General features: G+C 57.1%; 1 long non-coding RNA gene and 1 pseudogene across 1 annotated transcript; one reads left to right on the top strand and one right to left on the bottom strand.

The window, feature by feature from the left end:
• LOC137457381 (zinc finger protein 585A-like) overlaps positions 1-17,122 on the bottom strand; it is a 285,768-nt pseudogene that overhangs the window by 226,220 nt on the left and 42,426 nt on the right.
• On the top strand, positions 142-1,441 carry LOC137457398 (uncharacterized). Its single transcript, XR_010991241.1, has 4 exons — positions 142-388; positions 509-604; positions 733-807; positions 1,049-1,441. It is a non-coding gene; the product is annotated as an uncharacterized lncRNA (long non-coding RNA).

Raw genomic sequence — 17,122 nt, 5'->3', positions numbered from 1 at the left:
GGTGGCTGTGGGGACCCCAGGGTGATGTAGGATCCTTGCAGACGCTGGGAACCTGTAGGGCTGGAGGGTATTGGAAGGGCAGCTCTCGGGGGTACCGGTGGGAGTTACCACAGGGGGGCTGTGGGAGCAGGGTCCCGGGTGGGGGGCTGGGGGTGTCCAGGCTTTCTCCAGCCTGCGGCTCCCCCTCCGCCGCTTCCCCTCCCTGCCTGACCTTTTTTTCTCCCGAGAGTGCGCCCTCAGGACGTTGGAGCCCGGAGCTGTGTTCTTCAGCCAGTGCTGTCCTTGGAGCGGTGCTGTGCGGACCCCAGGGGCAGTGCCCTCAGCCCTGCGTCGTCGTCGCCGCCATGGTGCTGGTCCCTCCCCCCAGGAGGGCGCCGTGGCCGTCACGGTGCGAGTGCGACCCCTGGCCCCCAGGGAGGGAGCCACGCAGCACCCAGGTGCCTCCCAGCCCCGTGCCAGGGGCAGACAGGATCCCCCCTGGCACTAACCATCTCTGCCCTGCCTGCAGGCCCTGCAAGCTGGCCTGTGCCCCACGGACACCCTCTGTGCCCAGGCTCCCTGTGGACTGCAAAGCCTCTGCCCTGAAGCAGGAGGCAGCTGAGAGGTGAGAGAGCTGCCAGCAGCTGCCTGTGCTCCCCAGTGTGGGCCCTGCCCCATGGCTGCAGCTGCACCTTGCCTGTGGCCTCTGCCCTGAGCCTGGCTGGGTGCCAATGGCCTCTTTGCCTTTCCCAGAGCCCTTTGCCCCCCGGAGAGTGGGCAGTGGAACTCCAGAGCAGGAACAGAGCTGCCCTGTCCTCTGCAGCCCAGGTGAGGCTGCCCTGGGAACCACTCAGCCAGGAGTGAGCCCTGCCCCGCGGCAGCCTGCAGCCTGCTGCTGTGCCAGCCCTGTGCCAGCTGCGAGGCAAAGCCCTGGCAGGGGCATGGTTGGTGCTGGGGGGAGGGCGGGAGAGCAGGGAGGTGCCAGTGCCTGGGTGTGCCTCAGGAGGGGAGCTGCGTTTGCTGCTTGTGCCCCAGAGCTGCCTGATGCCCTTCTCTCCTCTCTCTGCAGCCCCGGAGCATCCTTCAGGCCCTGTGAACGGCAGTGCAGCAAGAGGAGCCCCAGAGTGCTCCCAGGCTTCGGCAGCAACCTCTCTCCTTCCAGCCCCCATCCAGTGAAAACTTCAGCAGCCAGGACCCCAGCCCAAGCTGGAGGTCCCGTCGGCGGCGTCCCTGCCCCCGGTCCCCATCCCGTCCCGGTCCCTGGTCCCGTCGCGTCCGCCGTGTCCCTGCCCCGGTCCCTGGTCCCGTCGCGTCCGCCGTGTCCCTGCCCCGGTCCCTGGTCCCGTCGCGTCCGCGCCGTCCCTGCCCCGGTCCCTGGTCCCGTCGCGTCCGCGCCGTCCCTGCCCCGGTCCCTGGTCCCGTCGCGTCCGCGCCGTCCCTGCCCCGGTCCCTGGTCCCGTCGCGTCCGCGCCGTCCCTGCCCCGGTCCCTGGTCCCGTCGCGTCCGCGCCGTCCCTGCCCCGGTCCCTGGTCCCGTCGCGTCCGCGCCGTCCCTGCCCCCGTCCCTGGTCCCGTCGCGTCCGCGCCGTCCCTGCCCCCGTCCCTGGTCCCATCGCGTCCGCGCCGTCCCGGTCCCTGGTCCCGTCCCGTCCGCGCCGTCCCTGCCCCCTGTTCCTGCCCCCGTCTCGTCCGCCGCGCCCCTGCCCCCGGTCCCCGTCCGCGCCGTCCCTGCCCCGGTCCCCACCCCGGTCCCCGTCCGCGGCTTCCCTGGCCCCGGCCCCGTCCCGTCCGCAGCGTCCCGGCCCCGTCCCTTTTTGCAGCTCGGTTCCCCCTACCCCACTTCGCGGTTCCCGGCCCTGTCCCCTCCCCTCTGCGGCGCGGTTCCCCCTTCTGTTTGTGTTGTTCACTAAAGGTTTGGTTTTTGGTTCTTCAGACCTTTTCTGGCTGCTTTTTCCCTCCCCTTGGGGGACCCTGGGGCTGGGGCTCCCTCGGGGGTTGCCTGGGCCAGGCCATTCCTCCTGGCCTGGGCTCTAGTCTGGCTTCCCCCTCTCTACCATCATTGCAGGGGCTCTGGGGCTCTTCTTCTTAGCCTCTGTGGATCAGACTCATCTTCACAGGGGGAAGTTGAAACCAAAGGGCTCTCTTCTTTCATCCCCAACCTCCTGTGCTGCAGTTTCCATCCATTGCCCCTTGGCCTATCCCAGGGCACAGTGAGCAGAGGCTGTCCCTGTCCCTTCCTTCCTGACCCCCAGCCCTCAGCTCTTGATAGCCATTGATCAGATCCCTCTCAGCCTTCTCCTCTCCAGACTCAACAGCCCCAGGGCTCTCAGCCTCTCCTCCCCAGGCAGTGCTGCAGTCCCTTCAGCAGCCTTGCAGCCCTCCCTTGGACTCTCTCTAGCAGTCCCTGTCCCTCCTGACCTGGGGAGCCCAGAGCTGGATGCAATATTCCAGGTGGGGTCTCAGCAGGGCAGAGTAGAGGGGGAGGAGAACCTCCCTGGCTCTGCTGGACACACTCCCCTGAATGCCCCCCAGGACCCCCTTGGCCTTCTTGGCCCCCAGGGCACATTGCTGTCCCATGCAGAGCTTGCTGCCCCCCAGCACTCCCAGGTCCTGTTTCAACCTCTTCAAGGATGTGCTGCCTGTGGGAGCCTGGATGCTGCTCAGGGCTCCTGTGAGGAGCTCCAGACAATGAAATACTCTCTTCACTTCTTTTGATCCCCTGTTCCAAACCATTTCCCCTTGTGCCTCACAGCCAGCAATTTGATAACCTCTCCCACTGCCAGCCACACAAGGTGAGTTTCTCACATCAATCTTCATGCTACCTGTGCTTGCAGACAGGGCAAGATCAGCTAGGAGTCCTCAGGGAAAGGGCAAAACAAACCAAGGTTCTTTTGAGACCTTCAGAATGCCAAATCATTTGTTGCTCAGGTGTCAACCACCTGAGTTTCACCAATCATCTTTAATTCTTGTGAGGTGCTGAAGTCAGAACTGGGGGGTGGGGGTGGCTGACACCCCTCAGGCTGTGCTGTCATCCAGGGAACTCTGGAAGAGCTGAGAGCTGGCTGCAGGCAAACCTCATGGAGGTCAGCCAGGACAAGAGCAGGGTCTTGCATCTGGGGAGGAGTAACAGCAGGCACCAGGACAGGTTAGGAGCTGTCCTGCTGGAGAGCAGCTCCATGGAGTCCTTGTGGACAAGTTCTGCATGGGACAGCAATGTGCCCTGGGGGCCAAGAGAGCCAATGGGGTCCTGGGGTGCAGCAAGGAAAGTGTGGCCAGCAGGGCTGGGGAGGTTCTGCTCCCCCTCTGCTCTGCCCTGCTCAGACCACAGCTGCAATCCTGTGTCCAGCTCTGGGCTCCCCAGGTCAAGAGAGACAGAGACCTGCTGGAGAGAGTCCAAGGGAGAGCCAGGAGGATGCTTAGGGGACTTGAGGATCTCCCATGAGAAGAGAGACTGAGAGCCCTGGGGCTGTTTAGTCTGGAGAAGAGGAGGCTCAGGGGAGACCTTCTTGCTCTCTCCAACTCCCTGAAGGGTGGTTGTAGCCAGGTGGGGGTTGGTTTCTTCTCCCAGGCACCCAGCAGCAGAACAAGAGGCCACAGTCTCAAGCTGTGCCAGGGGAGATTCAGGCTGGAGCTGAGGAGAAATTGGCCATTGGGATGTGCTGCCCAGGGAGGTGGTGGAGTCCCCATCCCTGGAGGTGTTCAACCTTGGCATTTGGAGCCATGGTTTAGTTGTCAGGAGCTGTTGGGTGGCAGGTTGGACTTGATGATCTCTGAGGTCTTTTCCACCCTTAGTGATTCAATGATTCTATACCAAGAGGCCCCAAGGAAGGCCACAAAGCTGAGAGCAGCAGCGTGGAGCATCTCTCCTATAAAGACAGTCTGGGAGAGTTGAAGGAGTTCAGCTTGGGGAGCAAAGGCTCCAAGGAGACCTTACAGTAGCCTTCCAGTGGCTGAAGGGGGCTGAGGAGGAGCTGTTTCCAAAGGTATGCAGCCAGAGGACCAGGGGCAGTGGCTTGAAACTGGAGCAGGGTAGGTTTGGATTGGATGAGGAAGAAGTTCTTTACTATGAGCACAACAGTGGCTTTCATGAGAGGTTTTGCTGTCTCACAGTCTGGGTGGTCTGCAGCATTTATTCTCTCTGTGTTGCTGACTAACTAGGAACTGATTAATCAAATCATTGATTTGTTGGTGAGGACATTCTGCTTCCTGAAATCCCTAAACCACAACAAGTCCTTCCTGCTGTTAACTGAGGAGGCTGTGGGGCAGTGTTTGGCATCACTTGCTTGTGTTCAGCTTGTTCTGGTGCTAAGGAGACAAAAGGCCTGGAATAAAAATGACACTGAAACCAAATGAGAGCCTGGGGAGGCACTTCCCAGCATTATCCTGAACTTGTGACCTCTGAGGAGGTAGAAACTGTCCCAGGTGGGTTTGGAAGTGATTGGAGTCATAGAATCACAGAATCTCAGAATCAATCAGGTTGGAAAAGACCTCAGAGATCATCAAGTCCAACCTCTCACCCAATACCTAACTCCTCCTGTCCAGTTCTGGGCCCCTCAGGTTAGGAAAGATGTTGAGATGCTGGAAGGTGTCCAGAGAAGGGCAAGAAAGCTGGGGAGGGGTCTGGAGCACAGCCCTGTGAGGAGAGGCTGAGGGAGCTGGGGTTGCTTAGCCTGGAGAAGAGGAGGCTCAGGGGAGACCTCATTGCTCTCTACAACTCCCTGAAGGGAGGTGGGGGTTGGTCTTTTCTCCCAGGCAGCCAGCACCAGAACAAGAGGACACAGTCTTAAGGTGTGCCAGGGGAAGTTTAGGCTGGAGGTGAGGAGAAAGTTCTTCACTGGTAGAGTAATTTGCCATTTGAATGTGCTGCCCAGGGAGGTGGTGGAGCCACCATCCCTGGAGGTGTTCAAAAGGGGATTGGATGAGGCACTTGGAGCCATGGTTTGGTTGTCTGGGGGTGTTGGGTGCTAGGTTGCACTCGATGATCTCTGAGGTTTTTCCCAACCTTGTTGATTCTATGATTGTGCCCCTGTGCTGGGCACTGGTGAGGCCACACCTTGAGGAATTTTGGGCTCCTCACTACAAGGAGGCCATTGGAGTCCTGCAGCTGGTACAGGGAAGGACAATACAGCTGAGGAAGGGTCTGGAGGACAGGGCTGCAGAGGAGCAGCTGAGCAAAGTAGGGCTGTTCAGCCTGGAGAAGAGAGACTCATGGGGAAGAGACTCATGGGAGTCTCCATGAAAGGAGATTGGAGTGGAGTGGGGTTGGGCTCTTCTCCCTAGATGCAAGTCACAGGACAAGAGAAAACAACCTCAAGTTGCACCAAGGGAGGTTTAGTCTGGAGATCAGGAAAAGTCTTTCCTGCCAGAGTGGTCAGGGATTGGCACAGGCTGCCCAGGGAGGTGGTGGAGTCCCCATGCCTGTAGGTGTTCCAGGAATGAGTGAATATGGCACTTTGGGATGTGGCTTCCTGGGCAGGGTGCAGTAAGGTTCATGATTGAACTTGATGATCTTAGAGAACTTTTCCAGCTGGAGTGACTCTCTGATTCTATTTTATGTTAAGCCTCAGTCATGGACATGATCCCTAACAAACTGCTTTGAGATAATGAAAAAGAATTCTTGTTGCTGCCTATACCAAAATTGACTTCCAGTATGAAATTAACTGGGTGATTAATTAGGGGATCTGCTGGAGAGCAGTCCTGGGGAGAAGGACCTGGGAGTGCTGGTGGGCAGCAAGCTCTGCATGGGACAGCAATGTGCCCTGGGAGCCAAGAAGGCCAAGGGGGTCCTGGGGGGCATTCAGAGGAGGTGTCCAGCAGAGCCAGGGAGGTTCTCCTCCCCCTCTGCTCTGCCCTGCTGAGACCCCACCTGGAATATTGCATCCAGCTCTGGGCTCCCCAATTCAGGAGGGACAGGGACTGCTAGAGAGAGCCCAAGGGAGGGCTGCAAGGCTGCTGAAGGGACTGCAGCACTGCCTGGGGAGGAGAGGCTGAGAGCCCTGGGGCTGTTGAGTCTGGAGAGAAGAAGGCTGAGAGAGGATTTAATAAATGTTTATCCATATCTGGATATCCATATCCTGGATATCAGTGGATGGAAGTTGCAGCACAGGAGGTTCCAGCTCAACATGAGGAGGAACTTCTTGACTGTGAGGGTCCCAGAGCCCTGGAGCAGGCTGCCCAGAGAGGTTGTGGAGTCTCCTTCTGTGGAGCCTTTCCATCCCTGTCTGGATGTGTTCCTGTGTGACCTGTGCTGGGTTCTATGCTCCTGCTCTGGCAGGGGGTTTGGACTGGAAGATCTGCAGTGGTCCCTTCCAACCCCTGACATCCTGTGAGCCTGTGAGCTGTCTCAGACAAGAGAAAAAGCTCTTGGAGGAGACAGAAAAGATTCCTGTCAGTTAACTTCTGCATCCAAGCTTTTACCTTTAACACCACCACTCTTAAAACCCAAAGGTTATCATTTTGTTATGTCAGTGTGCAGAGCTCTTAGAGAGTCTGCCTCACCTGGGACACTCCTGCAGGTGAAACCTTCATTTAGGTAGTGAAAGGCTTCAAGCCTCTCAAGTTGCTGTGCATTCCTGATTGCACTCACACCTCCTCACTCAGCCAGAGCCTGGGGGCTTTGTTGTTTTGTTGGTTTTCTTTACCTCATCCACTCACCACCTGTGAGATTCAATGCCACCCAGCAAGCAGGGGCAAAGGATTTCTAGAAACACTGCTAATTTGCTGCCTCACTTTGCCTGCTGCAAAATTGAGTGCCCCCTCCCAGGAGCAACCTGGCTGCTTCTCCCTAAACACAGCAGTTGAGAGCCAGGGATCAAAAGGAGCTGTCGACACCTAGACTCCTGCCTTCTCCTAGGCATCAGGCATTTAGCTCACGTGGGCAGAGAATCAGAGAATCCATCAGGTTGGAAAAGACCTCAGAGATCATCAAGGCCAACCTGTCACCCAACACCTCCTGACTGCTAAACCATGGCTCCAAGTGCCACATCCAATCCCCTCCTGAACACCTCCAGGGATGGGGACTCCACCACCTCCCTGGGCAGCACATCCCAAGGGCCAATCTCTCTTTCTATGAAGAACTTCTTCCTAACCTCCAGCCTAAACTTCCCCTGGCACAACTTGAGACTGTGTCCTCTTGTTCTGGTGCTGCTTGCCTGGGAGAAGAGACCAACCCCCACCTGGCTACAACCTCCCTTCAGGGAGCTGGAGAGGGCAATGAGGTCTCCCCTGAGCCTCCTCTTCTCCAGGCTAAGCAACCCCAGCTCCCTCAGCCTCTCCTCACAGGGCTGTGCTCCAGACCCCTCCCCAGCATCGTTGCCCTTCTCTGGACACCTTCAAGTCTCTCAATGTCCTTCTGAAACTGAGGAGCCCAGAACTGGACACAGGACTCAAGGTGTGGCCTAACCAGTGCTGAGCACAGGGCACAATGACCTCCCTGCTCCTGCTGGCCACACTCTTCCTGATTCAGGCCAGGATGCCATTGGCCTTCTTGGCCCCCTGGGCACACTGCTGGCTCATGTTCAGCTGCTGTCCACCAGCACCCCAGGTCCCTCTCAGCCACTCTGTCCCCAGCCTGCAGCACTGCCTGGGGTTGCTGTGGCCAATGTGTAGAACCTGGCACTCAGACCTGTTAAATGCCATCCTGTTGGACTCCACCCTTCTGTCCAGAATCCAAAGAAGAGCACTTCAAGATTATTAAACCCAACCAATCACCCAACCCTAACTAACCAACCAGACCATGGCACCAAGTCCCTCATCCACTCCCTTCTTATGCACCCCCAGGCATTATGACCCCAGCACCTCCCCTTGGGCAGCCACTCTGCCTGGGAAGAGCTGGGAACCCCTCTGGGCAGCCTGAGCCTTCAAGTGATGTGGTCCAGCAGCTGCAAACAGGCCACTTGGTTTGAGTAATCAACTCATTGAAGTTAATTGGCCTGTAGCCCTGGAATGTCTTTGTGCAACAGGAGCTCCCATTTCACTGGTATGCCTTCTGTGAAGCAGTAGTGGAGGAAGTAAATTCACTTCCTCTGTTCCCCTTCTCTTCCTCTCCCAATGAATTGCCAGCAGAGAGATGTTTGATTCTCTCAGAGCCATGTGGAGAAAGGCCTCACCCATGCAGCCCCTACACTTCTACCTGCTGCTATGCTAGCAAGTCATGTAACTGCTCTGAACTGGAACAGCATGGATCCCAGCCCACCATAACACAACAGTCTCACTAAGTTGAGGACAAATTACATCCCCAAAGAGCACACCATGGATATTAATGCTCAGTGTTGCTAGGCAGCACCTCCTTTCAGTGGTGCACAGGGGTAGACTGAAGAGGAGGTCTGTCCCTCTTGAGGAAGGCTTTCAGCTCCTGTGATTAATGCTGCTGAAGATTCATGCCTGCCTTTTGCTCTATGATCACTGCAAACCATACAGAAGGAGGTGGTGTGGACCTCTTTGAGGGGAGGGAGGCTCTACAGAAGGAGCTGGAAAGACTGAGCTGAGACCAACAGGATCACAGCATCATAGAATTGTCAGGGCTGGAAGGGACCTCAAGGCTCAGCCAGTGCCAACCCCCCTGCCATGGCCAGGGACACCTCACACCACAGCAGGTTGCTCACAGCCACCTCCAGCCTGGCTGCAAACACCTCCAGGCAGGAGGCTTCCACCACCTCCCTGGGCAGCCTGTGCCAGGCTCTCACCACTCTCATGGGCAACAACTTCTTCCTCACAGCCAATCTCAATCTCCCCATTTCTAGTTCTGCTCCATCCCCCCCAGTCCTATCCCTCCCTGACACCCTCAAAAGTCCCTCCCCAGCTTTCTTGGAGCCCCCTGCAGATCCTGCAAGGCCACAATGAGGTCTCCTGGGAGCCTTCTCCTCTCCAGCCTGCACAACCCCAACTCTCTCAGTCTGTCCTCACAGCAGAGCAGCTCCAGCCCTCTGCTCCTCCTCGTGGCCCTTCTCTGGACACCTTCCAGCCCCTCCAGAGCCTTCCTGGCACAGAGGCTCCAGCACTGGCCCCAGAGCTGCAGCTGTGGTCTCAGCAGAGTGGAGCAGAGGGGCAGAATCCCCTCCCTGGCCCTGCTGCCCACACTTCTCTTGCTGCAGCTCAGGTTGAGGTTCAACAAGGCCAAGTGCCAGGTCCTGCACTTGAGTCACAACAACCCCCTGCAAAACTCCAGGCTTGAGGCAGAGTGGCTGCAGATAAGGCCTCAGGAACAGAAACAGGACCTGGTGTGTTGATTGACAGCTGCCTGAACATGAGCCAGCAGTGTGCCCAGGGGCTCAAGAAGGCCAAGTGCATCCTGGCCTGGGTCAGCACTAGTGTGGCCAGCAGGAGCAGGGAAGTCATTCTGCCCTGTGCCCAGCACTGGTGAGGCCACCTCCTAAATACTGGGGTTGCTTTTGGAGTCCTCACTCCCAGAAGGACACTGAGGGCTGGAGCATGCCCAGAGGAGGGCAACAAAGCTGGGGAAGAGTCTGGAGAAGAGGGCTGGGGAGGAGCAGCTGAGGGAGCTGGGGGAATTCAGTCTGGGGAGGAGCAGCTGAGGGAGCTGGGGGTATTCAGTCTGGAAAGGAGGTGGCATAGGGGAGGCCTTCTTGCTCTCTACAAGTCCCTGAAGGGAGGCTGGAGTGAGGTGGGTGCTGGGGGGCACTGCTGAGTGCCTCTTAGCTGTAGGCAAGAACATGAACAATGTAATTGTTCTGGATTTTGTTTGTCACGAGGAAGCTTTTGTGTCAAGATGTAAAAATAGTACTGAGCTCTCATCCTCTGCAGCACAACATTTGTATGTTTGCAAAGTCTAATTAGTGCTAATTAGGTAACAACCCATGGTTAAAAAACCCCACATCCCACTAGGAGCAACCAATGGTCTTGGGCACTGCTAAGTCAAAGTAAAGGAATAATGTCTATCCAGAGCTGAGGGCAGGGGGTCAGGAAGGAAGGGACAGGGACAGCCTCTGCTCACTGTGCCCTGGGATAGGCCAAGGGGCAATGGATGGAAACTGCAGCACAGGAGGTTCCAGCTCAACATGAGGAGGCACTTCCATACTCTAAGCATCTCAGAGGCCTGGAGCAGGCTGCCCAGAGAGGTTGTGGAGTCTCCTTCTGTGGAGCCTTTCCATCGCTGTCTGGATGTGTTCCTGGGTGACCTGTGCTGGATTCTCTGCTCCTGCTCTGGCTTGGACTGGAAGATGTCCAGAGGTCCCTTCCAACCCCTGACATCCTGTGAGCCTGTAAAGGAAGGAAGAGTATTTGGCAGCCTGCAGATTTTTAGTGAGGTGTTTCATGTCACAAACCACAGAATGGTTTGGCTTGAAAGGGACCTTTCAGAGCAGGGACACCTGTTGCTAGCCCAGGTTGCTCACAGCCTCATCCAACTGACCTTGAGCCCCTCCAGGCTGCAGACATCCACAGCCCCCCTGGGCAACCTGTTCCAGTGTCTTGCCTCTGACTGTGTATGTGTCTTGCCAGTGTTCAGTGGCTGTTCCATCACCCAGCTCAAAGCTATTGTCTCTCATCCTGGCACTCCCAGCCCTTGTCAGAGGTCCCTCCCCAGCTCTTCTGTAGCCTCCTTCAGGTACTGGAAGGCTGCTCTAAGGTCTCCTTGGAGCCTTCCCTTCTCCAGGCTGAACAGCCCCAACTCTTCAGCCTGTCCCCAGGGGAAGGTGCCCCAGCCTTTGCATTAGGATCATAAACATCAGAGAATCCCTTCAGTTAGGAAAGACCTCTGAGGCCATCAGCTCAAGCTGTCAAGCCAACACCACTGTGGCCATTCAACCATGCCACAGAGTGCCACAGCTACACATTTCAATCAATCCTTAAAGCAGGAACCAGAAGTTCTTAAGGAAGAGCTGCAGCTCCACTGTGTGGAAGGGCCTGGAGCCCCTGGGCTAGAGGAGGGGCTGAGGGAGCTGGGGGTGTTCAGGCTGGAGAAGAGGAAGGTGAGGGAGACCTCTTTGCTCTCTGCAGCTCCATGAAGGGAGTTTGGAGCCAGGAGGGGACAGCCTCTGCTCCTTGGTGGCAAGGGAAAGGAGCAGAGGCAATGGTCCCAAGGTGCAGCAGGGGAGGCTCAGGCTGGGTGCTAGGAACTATTTCTTGCCAGAGAGGGCTCTCAGCCATTGGAATGGTCTGCCCAGGGCAGTGCTGGAGTCCCCATCCCTGGGGGTGTTCCAACAGCTGTGGAGCTGGAGCTTAGGGACAGGGTTTGGTGTTGACCCTGCAGTGCTGGGTGGAGGAGCTTGGAGGTCTCTTCCAACCAGATGCTTTCTGTGATTCTGTGAATGCTTTTGTTTCTAATACCAATGCCAACAACAGAGAAGCTGAAACTCTTGGCAGCATCAGGCACAACTGACAAAGATTTTCTGGGAGGAGGGAGTTTGTGCACATTGCTCCTGCCCTTTGGTAATATGAACACACCAGAGATCAACTGGACAGAGACAAGGGAGAATCATCTCAGGTGCAAAAGACCTCTGAGATGATGGAGTCTAACTCTACCAAGGCTGGTGTTAAAGCCTGACCCTCAGCACCACAACTCTGCCTCTTCAAAACCCTTCCAGGGATGGGGCTTCAAGCACCTCCATGAGCAGCCTGTACCAGGAGCTGAGAACCATTTTGGTGGAGCAATTTCTTCTAGAGTCCAACCTAATCCTCCCCTTGTGGAAGAGACCTTCATGATCATCATGTCCAACCCATCATCCAACACCACCTAATCAAGTAACCCATGACACCAAGCACCCTATCAAGTCTCCTCCTGAACACCTCCAGTGATGGTGACTCCACCACCTCCCTGGGCAGCACATCCCAATGGGCAATCACTCTAGTTGGGAAGAATTTCTTCCTAACCTCCAAACTAAACCTCCCCTGGCACAGCCTGAGACTGTGTCCTCTTGTTCTGGTGCTGGCTGCCTGGGAGAAGAGACCAACCTCTGCCTGTCTACAACCTCCCTTCAGGGAGTTGGAGAGGGCAATGAGGTCTCCCCTGAGCCTCCTCTTCTCCAGGCTAAGCAACCCCAGCTCCCTCAGCCTCTCCTCACAGGGCTGTGTTCCAAACCCCTCCCCAACTTTGTTGCCCTTCTCTGGACACCTTCCAGCAACTCAACCTCCTTCCTAACCTGAGGAGCCCAGAACTGGACACAGGACTCAAGGTGTGGCCTCAGCAGTGCAGTGTACAGGGGCAGAATGACCTCCCTGCTCCTGATGGCCACACTCTTCCTGATGCAGGCCAGGATGCCATTGGCCCTCCTGGCTGCCTGGGCACACTGCAGGCTCATGTTCAGCCTGCCATCAACCAGCACCCCAGGTCCCTCTCTGCCTGGCTGCTCTCAGCCACTCTGACCCCAGCCTCTAGCACTGCCTGGGGTTGCTGTGGCCACTGTGCAGCACCTGGCACTTGGATGTGTTCAATCTCCTGCCCTTGGACTCTGCCCATCTGTCCAGCCTGTTGAGGCCCCTCTGCAGAGCCTCTCTACCCTCCAGCAGATCAACTCCTGCCCCCAGCTTGGTGTCACCTGCAAATTTACTGATGATGGACTCAATGCCCTCATCCAGATCATCAGTGAAGATATTGAACAGGATGGGGCCCAGCACTGATCCCTGGGGCACACCGCTGGTGCCTGGCTGCCAGCTGGCTGTGGCACCACTCACCACCACTCTCTGGGCTCAGCCTCCAGCCACTTCCTAACCCAGCTGTGATAGCATCCATGGAAATGTCTATGGATCTGTCACGAGCCCATTGGTATGTTGCATCTCTGCCTTCATGTCCTGACGAATCGTGAGCCCACCGAGCTAAGAACATCTCACCTCGGTGTGTCCAGTCGAGACCAAGATTAGAGTCCATGGCTGCTTGAGACACTCTTGCAGCCAGATCTGCCTGATGGTTGTGTTGCTGTTCCTCAGTAGCTTTGCTCTTAGGAATGTGAGCATCGATGTGTCTCACCTTCACTGGAATTCTCTCGATTCGATCAGCAATGTCCTGCCATAGGTTGGCTGCCCAAATGGGTTTTCCTTTCCTCTGCCAACCACTCTTCTTCCAGTTCTTTAGCCAACCCCATAGAGCATTGGCTACCATCCATGAGTCGGTGTAGAGATAAAGCTTTGGCCATCTCTCACGTTCAGCTACGTCGAGAGCTAGCTGGACAGCTTTTACCTCTGCGAACTGACTGCATTCTCCTTCTCCATCCTTCGCCTCTGCAACTCGGCGTGTTGGACTCCACACTGCAGACTTCCACCTTCGCTTGTTCCCGACAAGACGACAGGAACCGTCTGTGAACAAAGCATCTTTCTTTTCATCATCAGAAAGGTCATTGTAAGGAGGAGCTTCCTCAGCACGAGTTACTTTCTCCTCTGGAGGTTTAGCACAGTTGGTACCTTCAGGCCAACTTGTCAGGGACTATTCTTCTGAGCCAGTAGTGCCTCCAGGAGGATCTGCTCCATGATCTTTCCAGGCACAGAGGTGAGACTGACTGGCCTGGAGTTCCCTGGTTCCTCCTTCTTACCCTTTTTGCAGATGGGGGCAATGCTTCCCCTTTTCCAGTCTGTGGGGACTGCCCCAGACTGCCATGACTTTTGAAATAGAATAGAGAGGGGTTTAGCAACCTCCTCTGCCAGTTCTCTCGGTACCTGTGGGTGTATCCCGTGGGGTCCCATGGACTTGAACACTTCCAGGTTCTTCAGGTGATCACCAACCTGATCTTCACTTCCCATGGGCAGTTCTTCCTCCCCGTCCCTGGCATTGTCTTCCATAACATCAGGAGTGTGGCTGGAGGCCCTTGCAGTGAAGACTGAGGTAAAGAAGTTATTGAGTATCTCAGCCTTTTCCTCATCACTTGTGGCCATGTCACCAGTTTCCTTTCTGAGGGGGCCCACACCTTCCCTAGGCTTCTTCTTCCCATTCATACACCTGCAGAAGTTCTTAGTGTTCCCTTTAACCTCCCTGGCTAGATTCAATTCAAACTCTGCTTTGGCTTTCCTAACCAGGACTCTTGCTGCTCAGGCAGCTTCCTTACCTCCCCCCTGTTCTAGCTGTCCTTCTCTTTCGGAAAGCATGGACGGACTCCCATGTTGGTGAGGCAGGAATCGTTTATTGGCACAGAACAAGCAGCTTATACAGGAAAAATCGGGCAGGGTAAGCAATTCCCTGACATTCTTGCACCACTGCTGCTAATTGGGTTTTCTCATTTGATATGCAGCTGTCCATTGTTATCTTCATCCCATATCAGGTTGGTCTTCTCCAGTATGGAGGCAAGCATCCTCTTGTCTGGCACGTCAGGTTGTTTACCACGGTCAGCTCTTCTTTATCATCAAGCCATCCTTCCAGTATCAGTGGCCTGTTGTTCTTTCTCGTCCTGAAACCTTCCATAGATACTTTCTGCTTTCCTACCCCAATGGGCAATCACTCTCTGTGTGTAGAACTTCCTCCTAACCTCCAGCCTAAACCTCCCCTGGCACAGCCTGAGACTGTGTCCTCTTGTTCTGGGGCTGGTTGCTAGAGAGAAGAGACCAGCCTCTGCCTGTCCACAACCTCCCTTCAGGTATTTGTGGAGAGCAATAAGGTCACCCCTGAGCCTCCTCCTCTCCAGGCTAAGCAACCCCAGCTCCCTCAGTCTCTCCTCACAGGGCTGTGTTCCAAGCCCCTCACCAACTTTGTTGCCCTTCTCTGGACCCCTTCCAGCAAGTCAACCTCCTTCCTAAACTGAGGGGCCCAGAACTGGACACAGGACTCAAGGTGTGGCCTAACCAAAGCAGAGTCCAGGGGCACAATGACTTCCCTGCTCCCACTGGCCACACTATTCCTGATGCAGGCCAGGATGCCCTTGGCCTTCTTGGCCACCTGGGCACACTGCTGGCTCATGTTCAGGCAGCTGTCAATCAGCACCCCCAGGTCCCTCTCTGTTTGGCAGCTCTCAGCCACTCAGACCCCAGCCTGTAGCTCTGCCTGGGTTTGCTGTGGCCAAAGTGCAGCCCCTGGCACTTGGACTTGTTGAATGCCATCCTGTTGGACTCTGCCCATCTGTCCAGTCGGTCGAGGTCCCTCTGCAGAGCCCTTCTGTCCTCTAACTGACCAACATCTGCCCCCAGCTTGGTGTCATCTGCAAATGTGCTGATGCCTGACTCAATGCCCTCATCCAGATCATCAATGAAGATGTTAAAGAGGATGGGGCCCAGCACTGACCCCTGGGGGGCACCACTGGTGCCTGGCTGCCAGCTGGCTGTGGCACCATTCACCACCACTCTCTGGGCTCAGCCTCCAGCCAGTTCCTAACCCAGCTCAGAGTGCTGCTGTCCCAGCCAGGGGCTGACAGCTTGGCCAGCAGTTTGCTGTGGGGGACGGTGTCAAAGGCCTTGCTGAAGTCCAGGCAGAGCACATCCACAGCCTGCCCCATACCCACCAGGCAGTCACCTGGTCATAGAAGGAGATCAGGTTGGAGAGGCAGGACCTGCCCCTCCTAAATCCATGCTGGCTGGACCTGAGCCCTTGGCCGTCCTTCAGGTGCGCAGTTATTGCCGCCAGGACAATCTGCTCCATCACTTTCCCTGGCACTGAGCTCAGGCTGCCAGGCCTGGAGTCTCCATGACACTGCTCCCTGACCCCATCGCCCAGCTCCGGAGGCCACTCGCCCTGAACTCCTCCTGCCTTGCTGTTAAACATTGAGGCACAGAAGGTGTTCAGGACCTCAGCCTTTGCCTCCTCTTCAGTCACAGTGTTCCCCTCCAGGTCCCAGAAGGAGTGCAGGTTCTTCTTGCCCTCTTTTTAGCATTCATGTATTTAGAAAGCTGCTTTTTGTTCTCCTTCCCAGCAGAGTTCAGCTTGAGTAACAGCTGGGCCTTTGCCTCTCTCATTTGTCTCCTGCACGTTCCAGCAACATCCTTAAATGTATCTCCAGTTGCCTCCCCTGCAGCTGGGGCCTGGCTGGGGCCTCTGCTTGGCCAAGCAGGTCCTGGGCATGGCTGTGGGAGATGCTGAGCTGACTGAGCACTGTGCTCCCCGGTCTCCAGCCACGCCTGGAGGAGTGGTGAAGCAGCTGGGTGACATCCTGGGCCAGCTGAAGGAAGGGCACTGGCAGTGTCCCTGCCAGCACCTGCAGCAGTGCTGCACAGCATGCTGACAGTGTCCTGCAGCCCACCATGGGCCTCCTGGGCAGCAAGGGAGTGTGGGGCCAAGAGGAACACAGACATCTCTCAGCGACCCTGACCCCCCCGGGAGTGTGGGGGACCTGCAGGCTCTGTAGTTCCTTTGAGCAGTTTGACAGAGTCAGGTTGCTGCTGAAACCAAGCAGACCTTTAGCTGCCAGGGGCAATGCTGCCTGAGCAGGGGCTCTGGGAGCCACTCTGGGCTGTGCATCCTGCAGTGCTCTTCCCTCTCTGAGGTGAGTGAAAAGCAAGACTGCTTCGTAGGGTGACTTGTGTTTGAAAGAGCACAGAAGGGCTGAGGTTGGAAGGGGCCTCAGAGATCAACCTTCCCAGCCTGGGCAGGGACAGCTCTCAACTGGACTCAGCTGCTGGAGGCCTCATCCCAGCTGGCCTTGGACACCCCCAGGGAAGAGGCAGCCACAGCCTCCCTGGGAAGCCTGGGAGCAGCCTGCAGCCTCGGGGTGCCGGTGGGTGAGAGACTGGAGGGGAGGCAGCAAGGGGCACTTGCAGCACAGGAGGCCAGTGGCAGCCTGGGCTCAGCCAGGGCAGCAGGGCCAGAGGGGCAGGCAGCCGGTTTGTGTCTCCTGGGGCAGCAGGAGCTGTGTGGGGGCTCCCCGCAGGAGCAGCTTGGCAGCCCTGGGGCCCGAGAGGCTTTCTGGGCCTGCCCTGGGGGAGCTGGAGCAGGGCTCCACAGGCAGCTCCCCTGTGGGCTCTGGGCAGCCCTGTGCCCGCTGGCTGCCGTCTGGTCCCAGCGCTGGGCACTCCTCTCTTTGTGCCGCGGTTGCCAGGGGGCCGCTGGGTGGCCTCAGGCTCTGTCGCTGTGGCAACCAGGCACAGCCCGGCCGCGACTGTGTGGCAGTGGGATCGCTGGTGGGTGCTGCTGGGTCCTGGTGGGTGCTGCTGGGTCCCATTGGAGACTGGTGCCGGCCCCGGGCCGAGGTGACGATGGCTGTGTCCCCTCCCCAGCCCCAGCCCGGGGGGACTTTGGCTGCTGAGCTCAGGAGGGAGGGCTGGGAGCAGGGCCGGGC

This window comes from Melanerpes formicivorus, unplaced genomic scaffold (genome assembly GCF_026170545.1).
Source record: "Melanerpes formicivorus ecotype bairdi unplaced genomic scaffold, bMelFor1.0.p_v2 SCAF_177, whole genome shotgun sequence".
Lineage (NCBI taxonomy): Eukaryota > Metazoa > Chordata > Aves > Piciformes > Picidae > Melanerpes > Melanerpes formicivorus.
Note: the sequence above shows the minus strand (reverse complement) of the source record. Positions and strands in the feature narration are given on the sequence as shown.